At 41.4% G+C, this 12993-nt stretch overlaps 1 protein-coding gene across 3 annotated transcripts in view; it reads right to left on the reverse strand.

Annotated features, from left to right (window-relative positions):
* si:ch73-63e15.2 (protein strawberry notch homolog 2) overlaps positions 1–10900 on the reverse strand; it is a 59849-nt gene extending 48949 nt beyond the window's left edge. For all 3 annotated transcript variants that reach the window (XM_041039687.1, XM_041039686.1, XM_041039685.1), the window contains exon 1: positions 10761–10900. The gene's annotated coding sequence lies outside the window, so the exon portion shown is untranslated. The remainder of the gene's footprint in view (positions 1–10760) is intronic.
* Between the last annotated feature and the right edge of the window lie 2093 nt (positions 10901–12993).

Consider the following 12993-nt stretch of genomic DNA (forward strand, 5'->3'; position numbering starts at 1 on the left):
GTAGGTTCAAGTACCTGAACACATTATGAAGAGTACGTTTTTGATACGAAAAGGGCATTTGAGAAAGACCAGTTCAGTAAAACATCAGCGTAGAGTAGCAGTAGTCGAACACATTCTTCATACAAAATGATCTGATTATGAAGTGTGCCAGCTAAAAACTCCTGCCTCTCCTGATTGGCCCCAGTAGACGTGCCATCATTCCATCACCCTCCTCACCATCAGACGTCAGCTTATCACTACCATTGCGTCTTCGCATTCCTTCAAAAGACAGCATTGCTTTATGTTAAACACAGCATGAAGCAATTCTTTCCAGCATCTGCCTATAATGCCCTATCCCTCATTCCCCCTACCACCCACAGCCACCAGTCCTATGCCAGTTACTGTCTCTTAGCAACAGAAAAAATCTGCCTTTTGCTGTCCCCTCTTCCGTAACCCCCACCCCTTCAGCAAGCCTCTGAGAATAATCGATACTGATCATTGTAAGAGTTGTCCCAGATATCCCCTTTCTGTAAGGCCTCTCATTACTGGAAAACAGCAAAACCTCCCTGCTCCTCCTAAACCCCGAAGAGAGGACGAGGGAGGTGATGAAGAAAGCTATCAGTGGGGAGAGGAGGGTCGGTGTTGTGTGAGAAAGAAAAGAAAAGATTAAGACTGAAACATGCCCTCTGCAGCACAAAGGACACAGTGAGTTCATTCAGCAAAAATCAGCACATAAATAATTTTTATAACTCTGAATAGTTGTTTAAGAACTTGTCTGTGTTGTCAAACTTTGAATTTATAGCCTGGGTCAAGACTGCTAAGCAAAATGTGTGTATTCTGTTGGAGGACGAGGAAAAGTCCATTTAACTAACACAGAAAATCTGACACTGATATTAAGCAGTGGAGAGAGAGAGAGAGAGAGAGAGAGAGAGAGAGAGAGGGAAGGGGAGAGAGACACTCTTTTGCACTGTAATCTCTAAAATCTGTTAATTACTTCAAAGGTTACTGGTGGTTTTTGTGCAGACCCCTCCCATGTGTGTCTCTCCCTCCATCTCTCTCTCTCTCTCTCTCTCTCTCTCTCTCTCTCTCTCTCTCTCTCTCTCTCTCTCTCTCTCTCTCTCTCTCTGGGTGGCCTGATGCAACAGCTCAGGGAGATTAGACCATTTCATGTGCAGTAATTGTACAATCTTTAAAACCTGAAGCAAGCCTATGCACTGTGCGCTGAACATGCCAAAACTGACCAACTGCGTGTTAACTCTCGGGAGAAGGACTGGACGGCAAACATGGAGATTTAGTTCATTTTGAAACTGTTTGTCCCACAATGTGGCTACATCCTGGGCTGCTGGTTCCCCTCGGCTATGTGAGTCACCGTGTCTGTCTGTCAGCCAGACAGAGGTTAACAAGCAGCACAGCTCTGTCACTTCAAAAAAAAACACAAGATGTGTGTTTACTGTGTGTGTTGCTAATTGCATCACTCAACATGTGCTTAGAAGTACAATTCTAGAGAGGACTCCCTGGTTGTATGCTAGTGGCCTGTAAAGACTATCAGTGGCTGCCAGAGCACATGGGCATCATCCACGGAAGTGTGACTTCCTTAAGCTGCTAAATCACGATTAACGCTCACGAGATGAACAACCACCCTGCCTGACGCGTGTGCCATCTCTCCCACAAATGCAGACACACACGTGGAGTGTTCATATACAATCGTACTTCCACACACAACTAATAACTAATCGTGTATGTACTGTAGAATAAGGCCGTCTTTCTAGTCATGTACAAGCATGAATTAGCCTGGTAGGCATTTAGATAATAAAGTTGTTAAACTCATGGATGTACTGAATGCATGCATGTGTCCCTTCAAATGCAGTGCTAAAAGGGAATGTATGACCAGGAGAAAATGTTGAATTGTTTTCTAAAGTTGAGACACAGGAGCATAGTCTTTATCCCACTTCCTTTTGTGTCACTATTAGTTAATTTCCTTGCAGACGACAGTATAACTGTGTGGGAGACAAGCGTCTTTTGTTCAGTCCTAAAGCAGGGGAAAAAAAAAAAAAAAATCAAGGTTCAATTTTTTTTAACCTCTTCCTCATGTCCCGTTGACTAATAACACTCATCTCATTGCTTACTAAATCCTTCTTAAGGTGCTGCTTCTAGCTACATGTGGCACACAGGGTGCCTGCAATGGAAGTATATTGGGCAAGTGTTTCACTTCCATTTCAGCCAATGCAGCCGTCCACGCTGGTCATGTGACGGTTTGCACTGATGTGCGTGACACTGATCAAAACTTTGTCACGTCAACGTATTTTTCACATACATGTATCTTTGTGTTTGTCATCAGTCACATGCACAGCAGCACTGGCTGAACAGGTCCAGAGCAGACACGGCTTTTGCTGTTGCTGCTGTCACTGTCAGTGTAAACAAGTCTATGAGTGGAATAGCCAGGAAAGGGGAATGACAGAAAATAAAGTGCGGGAGAGACGCAGCGTGATGTACAAAATAACCATGGATTATCAGACAATGGACCATACATTTGTTTGAATTAGTCTGATTGAATCATGCGCCAGTTCAAATTCGTTTGAACTTGTTTTGCATCTCTCACTGGTCATTCTAGGTCCCTTTGTAATCGTTCTGTGTCTCACTCTAGCCGTTTTGCATCTCGTTAGGGTCGTCTTGAGTCTCTTTGTGGTCGTTTTGTGTCACGGGGCCATTCGGCAATCCCTCCGTGCAAGTAACACAGCTGCACTTTCGGTACACTTCCATGTACTGTAACGGTGCCTGTTGGCATGTGTCACTCTCCTGTGGTAGTGTGCATTTGTCTTCACTACTAACGAGCTGGCTGACTACAATCATTCTGCGCAAAGCACGGCACTCACTCATCACCAATCTGAGTCCATCAGCATCACCAGTAATCAAGTTAGAAATGATTAGGGCCCAGCTGCTTTACACCAGAGCAGCAAGGGGGCTGTTAGCTGGTTATGATTGCCTGGACTGGCTGGATTCATTAGTTACTGCGATGAAATATTCATAAAAGGAACAAGTTACTTCCCTGGGAAACACAAAAGCTCTGTCATTCAAAACAGCCTACATTATTAATCAGCACCTTTTTCGACACAAAGGGCCGATACTTGTCTCTGTGTGCACATGTACAAAACACACACACACACACACACATGCATGCATGACGCATACCCTTAAGCACATAGATGGAAAGGCATGGGCATTAGCTACCTATCTATTCCTGCTGTCCTCCCCACAAACAGAATTTCCATTCAGTACTACATGTGTTGCCATAAAGAGGCTGTGAACAGCCCAGTAACTGCCAAGGACACTGAGTAGAGAACAATGATGGAATGACTGTGTAACCGAATCTGTTGTCTTATCAAAAACCGGGAAATGGAAACAAATTGGGTTTTAAGAGCCTGTTGTTATTGCATTTCGCTCCACTCAAATATTTATCAAAGAGGCTCTCCGGACTGGGACAGCGCACGGGAACACGTTGAATAAAAGGGCACTAATTTGAATGATTTGGTCCGAGCGAAAGACAGAGTTCAAAGATTTAGCTACTTACAAAGGAATAACAATTAATCTTAATTGGATTCTCATCGGCCCACTCCAAGTGGCTATTCAGCACCATTTTGCCATGATGATGACTATCTTCGTGCCCACAGACACCAGCTGAATGAGACGTTAAAGTGATTTATCCGTAAAGGGGGAACTCGATCGAGCTCTGGTGGCTCAGAGGATGCCTTTGTTGTGGTAAATAAAGGAACAGGCAGAGGGAGGGAGAGGGCCAAGGGGCAAAGAGGAAAGAAAGGTGAGAGCGGAGAGGAGTCTGACGATGACGACCACGGCAGAGTGGTGCAAGGAGCACAGAAGTAGAAAAAGATTGCAAACAATGGTTTACAGTGGCTTGATGACGCTCATTTAGGGAGCAAATCTCTATACTTCTACTACCACCACCAGCACTCACCAGAAATAGATCAAAGGCTGACTAGATCAAAGACTGAACGATCCACTTAGCTGCCTCTTTGCCCCATTTTCCTCTGTCATCTAATTTCCTCAGAATGGGAGGATGATGACAGCAGCTCTCTACCCTTTATTCCTCTCGTTCCACTGGTTAGGTGAACAAATAATATCTTGTTTTACCTAAACAAATTTGAATACAAAGTACTAATAGAATACAGAAGCCTAGACACAGCAACAGTGTTTGGGTTTTGCATGTAATTTCTGTGCATGCTATGTTCCTGTGTCATTTTAAAACTTTGCATAACATTCACAGAACAGTGATACACAAATGCTGCTATTTCTAAGAAAGTCAAGAAGCCACGCAGAGGATGTATGCTGCCAGGTCTCAAATAAAACTTTAAATAAACCATATCAGATTACTTGTAATTAAAGAGAAATAATAAACAGACAACTTGTTAAAATAAGAAAACACACATCTTTGTTATCATTAAATGCTGCTTTTTAATGTGCAAACTTCAGTGCAGGAACAGCACTGGTCCTCTTTTTCTTGTAGTAGAGTTTGCTTTATCTCTGCATCAGATACTTCCCACCTTAACCCTGTAGTCTACTCATATCGGCCCTTTCGATTCTCTAAATGTGGACCATTGTCCTCTACATTTTTGTCACCTTCCCACACCTCATTCTCACTGTCTCCATCACTGGCTCTATATTCTCTCAGTGATATTGCCTGCTACCCCATTTCCATCACTATCCCTCTTTGTTTTCTTCTAGCAATGGCCTGCTGTTTTCCTATTTCCATCACAATCCCTCTCCAGCCATGTGCAGGTCCCCACTATATGTCTCCATGTCCCCATTTTCCTCACAATCATTCTTCTTTCTCCCTCCCTCCTGTAAGAGCAAGCCGGTGGCGCTGGCTGTTGCCTCTCACCCAGTCTGACCCCCAGATGGATTCTGCTGGTGATTGGAGGCAGCTGGTTCCCTGCTCCTGAATCTCCACCCCCTACACACCCCTCTCAGTTTTGGATATTCAGTCAGTCATAACACAAGGCAAAAGCTATCAGACGCACATTTCACAAGCAAACAACGAAAGACAGGGAAGGGATCTGGACTACTGACTTCGAGTGATGGTACAATTCAAGTTTTAAACATGCATTGCAAGAGTATTTATGACTGTTGCAACCTCACAAAGAGAAACTGTCCAAAAATAACAATGTATAGTGCATATAAAAAACAGGACGTATTCTTGAGCACCTAATGCAACTTTTCCTGAAACAGCAACTGGAGCAAACCTGCATTTCAGAAACAAAACAGCCTGTGGTCCTTCCACAACTTACAAAATTACATCACCAAAATACTAATATTGTCCTGTGCTAGAAAAAATACACACAGGACAGTGAAATTCTGTGAAGTAAGTTGCCCGTATAAGTGGTTCAGTTTTCTGAACTCTGCCCTACCGCTGTTCAAATCTAGACAGTACTCTACTCCACTCAGATTGACCTCACTTCTCTGGCAGGCGTGAGAATATTGCACCACATGCACAGCGTCAGGGAGCCTGTCTGTGTCTGTCTGGGCCACTTTGCTATGCTAAGTTCAGTTCAGTTCATCTGTGGGCTTCGGCATGGAGCCGGCTGACTGACGGGACCGACTGAGACTACTGCAGTACTCTTGAAAAAAAACAACACCTCATTAAACTGGGCTAAACTGAGCTGAAAACTCCAATTAGTATAACAAAATCTAAAAAAACTGTTCTAAGACAAAAAGCACAAGTGCCCACTAGATGACAAGATGAGTCCCTGACAAGTTCTACACTAAATTTCAGAATCTGCACTTTGGTGCTGTATATCATACTCATCTATCTGCAAAGAACTAAAAATATTAGCTACAATATATATGTATCTCATTGCTAATACATTTAGTCATGAGCTAAATATATTAGCTCATTTCAGATATATGGTTTTGATAAGCAGTAGCAGTAGAGAAATGCCAAAAATATGTGTAGAAAGGGTAATGTTTGTCCACCAGAGAGCACTGACAAGTTGATTTTCAACTGTGAAGAAAGTCATTCATTGAACATCTTGGTAATAATTATTTTTAAGAATTATTATATAAGTAATATAAGTAACCTTTATTAAAAACGACAATATCAGCTGACTTTTTTTTTCTCTTAAATATCAATTTATGTATTGCCTAAAAACAAATTATCAATCTGGTGATGCAAGTAAACAATACCCCTTACATAAGAAATTTGAATTCCAGTCTATTACTACATTGTACTACTCTAGTAGAAGTGTGGTATTGCTGCCAGAACCCATTCTCTTCTGGCTCAGATTCATTTAATCTTTTCACAAATCCCACCTCCATAACTGTGAAAGAATTGGGTTGAATTAAAAAAAGAAAAAGAAAAAAAAAAACTTGCAAAAACACATAAATCCAATTGGACCATGTCATGTGAGACCAATTAAACCATTCTTTAAGGACAAACGTAAGTTAAGATATATAAATAATCTGGCAGCCAGAAGAGCAAATACATTTAAGACAGGATGAAACAGGTCAAGATTTGGCGCAGGGCTTAGATGAGACGGCACAGACTCGGAGCAGCTGTGCATCAGAAAAAGGCTGACCAATACAGACTGACTGTTCCTTTTTGCGATAAACAAGATGTTCTCTCTCCTTAACGGACACATTTAAAATAAACGCCCTGGGGATCTATTTAGTGTCAGTCCTCTAGAAAGCAAAAACGGCAAATATTTACTCATATTGACAAGCCAATAAACCAATAGTAAAAAGAACTAATAAAAAAACAAACCACAGACCTCAGGATATCTGTAAAACGTTTGTAAAAGGACAGTTTAGAACGACATTAAGCTATGCAAATACACTTCTACTAAGTCTAATCGACACAATAGCTATAAAAAGCTGCACTTTAGCTGTCTTTCTGCAGTTTTAGGGCACAAAGAAATTCCAAATGACTCAAATTGAGGGTTATGAAAACCCTTTGGTAAATGCTAGCAGCATGCTTTGTCCATGCGATGTGCAGTGGTCATATGTGCTGATGCTGTGCCCTCACAGGAGGCAGGGGCTGTGGTGGCCAGTGGTAATATGGCTGTGGTCAGGGTTTTACTGTGACTGCCTCCACCCTCAACCTAACTATTGTTACAGTAAACTGATTTACTCAACACGTGTGGTCAAGCAGTGGGCTACAGACTAGGCTCAGTTTTAAAAGGGCTCACCCTGTTCACATTTTAGTTTCAAAACACCCACATTACAAGGAACTCACTTTGGTTATGTTTTGTTCCACTCTGATCATGACTACTAACAGCATCTGCCGAGTACCACTAGCAAAAAAAAAAAAAAAAGTTCCATGGTAACTTTTTCTTTTACGGTGACAGATTTTTTCCTAAATAAAAATGAAACTACAGTATTTACAACTAAACATCTAAAGGCTAAAGGGAATGAGAATACAGAATTTTTTTGCAATCAAGTTTGTACTTAGAAGTGATGAGACAGAAAATAAAAGAGGGAAATCAATACAGAGCAAACTTGCATGTACTTATGCTAGTCCAAATGTTGTACAGCACAAGTTGTATGCCAGCCTTAAAATTATCATTTGTGTTTTCCTTCCTGTTTATCACCTGGGCTTAGTTAGAAATCCAACTGAATCTGAACTGAACTGACTAACGGTATCCAGGCAGCCATCAGTGTGGACACGGATATTTCTCTCAAATTTGCCTCCTAGATGAGTCCCACTTTGAAATCAGGGTCTGCATTTCTTAGAAGGATGTTAACACACTTTTTCCACAGAAACCCGTGAGGCAAAGTGGTGAGGAATGTCAGAAAGTGACATGCTCCCCTGCATTTCAGTCATCTCTTACAGAACTCTTATGTGGCCTGGAAGACATCCACATTGCCTCCAGATCTGGACACTAGCTGGGACAGTTTGTTTCTTGTCACGGTGTAGAGGTGTGCACTATGGCTACATATTCCTAACAATTGCCACTAGTTCTTTCTTTCTCCTCTGACCAAACATCCATGTTATGTTTAATACATGAACTATTATCAAATGAAGGCCAGATTCCAGGAAAGCAGGGACTGAATCAAATGTATTACCTAGGCCCGGTTCCCCTCCTCCACTCCACATTTTTCACTCTCACTCTAATCAGCCCACAGGCCATAAATGAGATTTATCACTGGCACCAATTGGAGAGGGGAGAAAAAAGGGCTAGCAAAGATGAGGGGAGAGGGAGAATGGAGGCCAGAGAACAGAGAGCAGGGGGCATGAGCGACGGTTGAGCCGGTTGGGCTGACTCCACCAGGAAGTGTCTCAAAAACGAATATCCCAGAAAATAATATGCTGTTTCCTGGTAATTATAATACTTATCTGTATGTATTAAACAAGACACGAACAACACGTTTATGAAAATGAAAATTTCAGTGGATATGTCTTGACACTTCACTTATCTAACAGCTATCAAAATAACTTGCTTATCCTGTTTTGTGAAATACCCCCATGGTCCCTGCGTATCATCCTTACAGTTCCTGTCAGCTCTACACACAGTATGAACAGATCCGGTGTGTTGTGACCCTCAGAGTCCCTGCAGGGCAGGCAGCCATCAGTTGTCTGACACAGTGAGAAATTAGGAAGGGGGCAGCTGTGCAGCAAAAACATGCAACCTAACTCCTACACACATGCATGAACACACACAAGCACTGTTCAGAGATTACCTTTACTGTTATTGCTCTTACATACCTGGACAAAGGCAGGCATTTAACACTTATTCCTAAAATGCTAAATAGCACGCTAGTCTGTCTTGCCAAAAGCAGCCAGTATTATCTGTGTGAAATATGTAAACTTTTTGTTAATTACAATTATGTTAGCTACACCTGCTCACAGGACAAATTCTGAAAACAGGCACTTAATAATCAGTAAGTTTTAATACTCTAGGTTGTGAACTGGTGAAACAAAAACAGGAGTTTTGTACTGAGTGGTGGTTTTTGCCTGTATTTCTGCTTGACAATCCAATTTAAACAGCCTCACTTTTGCTATTAAAGTCTATATTTGCTGCAAGGGGAATCTGACAGCAAATGATACCAAAGGCCACTGCCAACATCACTGGGGTTAAGGGCACTCAATTATATCTGTGACAGGAAACTAGCTTGTCGTTCACTTCACAGCCTCCAAATAGTATCCATCAACGAGGGGGACATGACAGTTAGAAAAATAGCCAGCCACCATGGCAACCTACTATGTCAAGGCTTGCATGGGCCTCGACTAGCCTCAGCTGAAGGCAACAGACCCAACTGGAAAGAAAAAGCACTGAAGGGGACAACCTTGTGAGAGAGATCCTTTTCGTTTCCACCTGGTCACTCCTGCAGTTTTGCGTTTTTCCCGTCGCGTATTAAGCCAACAATTGTCAATCATAAAATACAGAAGCTACGAATTTCAAGAAAACGCCAGTGACGTGTTTACTCTTATTATAATCACATCGTGGTCGTGCAGTGGCATAGTACAGAGCAGACTTAATTATAAACAGCACAGCCACTTCTTTCTTGGCAAGCATGTTATTGTTACTGCATACGCAGCTCCAACTCTGTAATTAAGGGAAAATAAGTGAGGATACGTTCATGTATGACACACAATGCACTCGGTTTGCCAACACTTCGCCAGCGACTAAGCCGATCACCGAAGTTTATCATTACGAAGAGTGTCTCTAACTGCATCTTTGATTTTAGATAGCCCTTCCTGTCTCGCTTGTTAATGTAATGGTAACTTTTAAAGAGGCACACGCTGGAGACTAAATCTCCCAATGGTCTGCGTGAATGTTCAACTAACTCAAGGTGCCTTGAGATTATAACGCTCCGGTCCCTTTCCTACAATCCAGCTAGAGTCAGCTAATATCCCTTTATGTGTGTCCGTTTCATGTATTAATGTAAACGTATGTCACCGTGGGTTTTATGTAACGTTTTCGCTCAACCGGTACCTTAGTGAAACTAAATGCGGCTCTCTCTTAAGAGAAGGCACGGGGGCACATATCGGTCTCCGTACAGCACAAAGGAAAGCAGCCGAGGCTCTACATTACAGTGCCGATCTACTGCCACTACTGTTAGCTTGCCACAAACGATACGTTTAACGAGCGTTAGCAAGCGAGCTATCGCTGGCTACGAGGCATTTCTAACGTGCCCACTTCCATGTTTAAGGCAACAATCACGGACGGCAAAATGCAGAAAGATCCCAAAAATAATTTGCTAATACCAGGCGTACTTCTTGATAGCTAATTGTACTAGCTAGCTTAGCATAGCTTATAGCGAAAGGGTATGTTCGTTTTGTACATTGTCTGCGAAGGTTCGTGGGATAACATTACTATATAGATTAATAAAGAAAATCTTAGATAAATAATCTGATCCCTTGAAAAAAATCTGCTTTGTGTGGATGCACACGAACTCGCATGTTTGTCTTTTAAAAGTAACGTTCTCTTTTTGAGGAGCCACATCACTTGCTGGTTAGCTAATATCAAAGCAAGAGCTTATTATTAAGTAACTAGCTAGCTTAGTTGGCTGCCGGCCTTTCCTAACGCTGGCGCAGTGATTCCGAGATATCCATAACGCTATGATTCTTCTACATTTGTTACAGCTGCCCTAACTTCCCTCGGTCTCAACTCATTGTGATAACTCTTAACTCAAGGCAGCCGCTGAAGAAGCGGCGTAGCCCGTCGTAAAAAACGTGCGCGCCTAGGAGAGGCTGCCCAGAACGCATCTTGTTATAAAGCAAATGCCGATGTGTCGGTCGCCTTTTCACAATATCCTCGAATTACACTTACCCTTAACGTGTTACTTATTCGCAATCCAAACCCCGATCACACGGGCTGATTTTCAACGAAGACTCGCGTCAAAGTAACAGAAATGGGGAATTTTATCCAACTTATTCTTCTTAGTTGTTTTCTCCACTTCCTGATTGAGACGGTGCCATTTTGAATAGCGAAAAAATGTTTCCGCTGCTGTCGTCACGCGCACTGCCGCTTGTTGATCGCGAGCAGAAAACAGCAAGGCCATAAATAGTTCATCAGAGTCATGTTTGGCACACCTGAGACACTGCTTCAGGTTTGGACGAATAAATACATGTGAAGGCAGACGAGAGAAGGCATTAACCCGTCACTGCTCAGTTATTGACCCTTCCAACGCATTAAATAATAATAATAATAGCCACATAATCACAATAAGCTCAGTGAGATGTAATGTCCATAATTAGTCTTTTAAGACATAAATCTACTACCTGAGTTACTTGATGTTATTTATTTTTTTAAATTTGTAAACCATCTGTCAGAATAAGATGTTACTTATACTATGAAAGTCAGAGGCAAACTGAGTTTAAGTTGGTTTACACTATATGGTATGGTTTACACAGTACTAAACAGCCTTGTGTAAGTTTGTATGGCATAATACAGGTGAAGACTTTTGAAGTTAATTGGACCATTAAACTGGATCATGTCTGAGAACTGAATCAGGCCTTTTCAACTAAATCGTTCTAGGAAAGCAGTCTATAAATAGATGACCCTCCAGGAGACATTAACTATTATTAATATGCTTTTTACACCTTCATAGACCACCTAAGGCTGCAATACGCACTTCAAATTGGCTATTTAAGTTGAAAGTCAAGTTATTTTTGCCTTTGATTTGTTTCAGCAGTGAATTACTAAAGATTAATGTTTTGGTCAGAAACTATGATGGCAATGATTATTATACATCTCCAGAATACCTTCAGATTCCTAGAGAATCTTTCCTTCGATTCCTATTATAAAAAAAACCCAACTACTTCTGGTAAGAGAGACATTTACACTAAGAACAAAAGTTACAATAAGAAGTTGTTTTCCCTCTCACTTTAAGGCACAGTGGGCCTAAATTTAGCCCACAATACACACTAGATACTACTTCTGCTGCTACGACCCGTCCTACTTCTAATAACAATCAACTAATGTAGATCAAAAGTGCTCACTGGGTAAAATCAGAGATGACTTTGCAGAAAAAGTGTTGCACAGATGTGTAATTCAGCACCTGGAAAAAGTAATACCTATGCATAGTAAAATAAAGAAATCTCATACTGAACACAAATGGCATGAAAGTAAAAAAAAAACAAAACAACCTGCACAAAAAACCAAAACAAAACACACTAATAGATTGCCATGTCAAATGCTTAACCTCCCTGTATTTTCTGGGTGGATGATTCTTTGCGCAACAAAATACATTTTTTTTTATTGTTTCATACATTTCATTTTAGCAAATTACTTGGACTACTTCCCTGCAGACAGTTATTGTATGAAAGCGTATTTTATTTTAGATGTTAAATGGCGTGCATGTGCATCTTCCTCCTGCAGGTTGCTGTCTCATTTTGGCATCCATCTGCCCATTCTACGTTATTGAACGACCGAGCTGGAAGCGCTCCAGTTGTTTCCAGCAAACAAACACTGCCACTGCTTTCCTGGTATAGCAGTCCCCCCTTTTCCCAACAAAGGAGAATGGTGGGAAGCAGAGGGCAATGTGTGTGCAGTGCGCATGTGTGTTTATGCTCAAATTTAAGGTAGTATTCATGAGAGATACTGGCAGGGTTGCGCTTTGTCTTCCTTGTCTGATATTGTTTTATTGTCTTTGTGTCCGCAAGGTGGTGGTTGATGATACAGGATGTAAAAGCAGGATAAATGCATCCAGGCACATTAGAGTTATTGTAATACATGTTAGCTCATCACTGAGGACATTTTCATTTGAGACTAACACGGCTCTTGATCCTCAGTGGCTTCTCTGTATGAGAGTTGGTTGAACACAGTACCAGCAGACACTTGTGGTGTAACAATTCCAAAAATAATGTATGGAGATAATTCTGACAATATTTTAAACTTTTAAATAGAAATATATCTTATTTTATATCTCAAAAATAACTGTGGTTACTTGGCTTTATTCACCTTAGGAAGGTGTCTGCTGTTTTAGTTTGAATATGGCGCACCCTACTGGAATCCTACTGCAAACAATTTGAACAAAATAATTGGCAAGTAGTAATTTCAG

This window comes from Toxotes jaculatrix, chromosome 6 (assembly GCF_017976425.1).
Source record: "Toxotes jaculatrix isolate fToxJac2 chromosome 6, fToxJac2.pri, whole genome shotgun sequence".
NCBI lineage: Eukaryota > Metazoa > Chordata > Actinopteri > Toxotidae > Toxotes > Toxotes jaculatrix.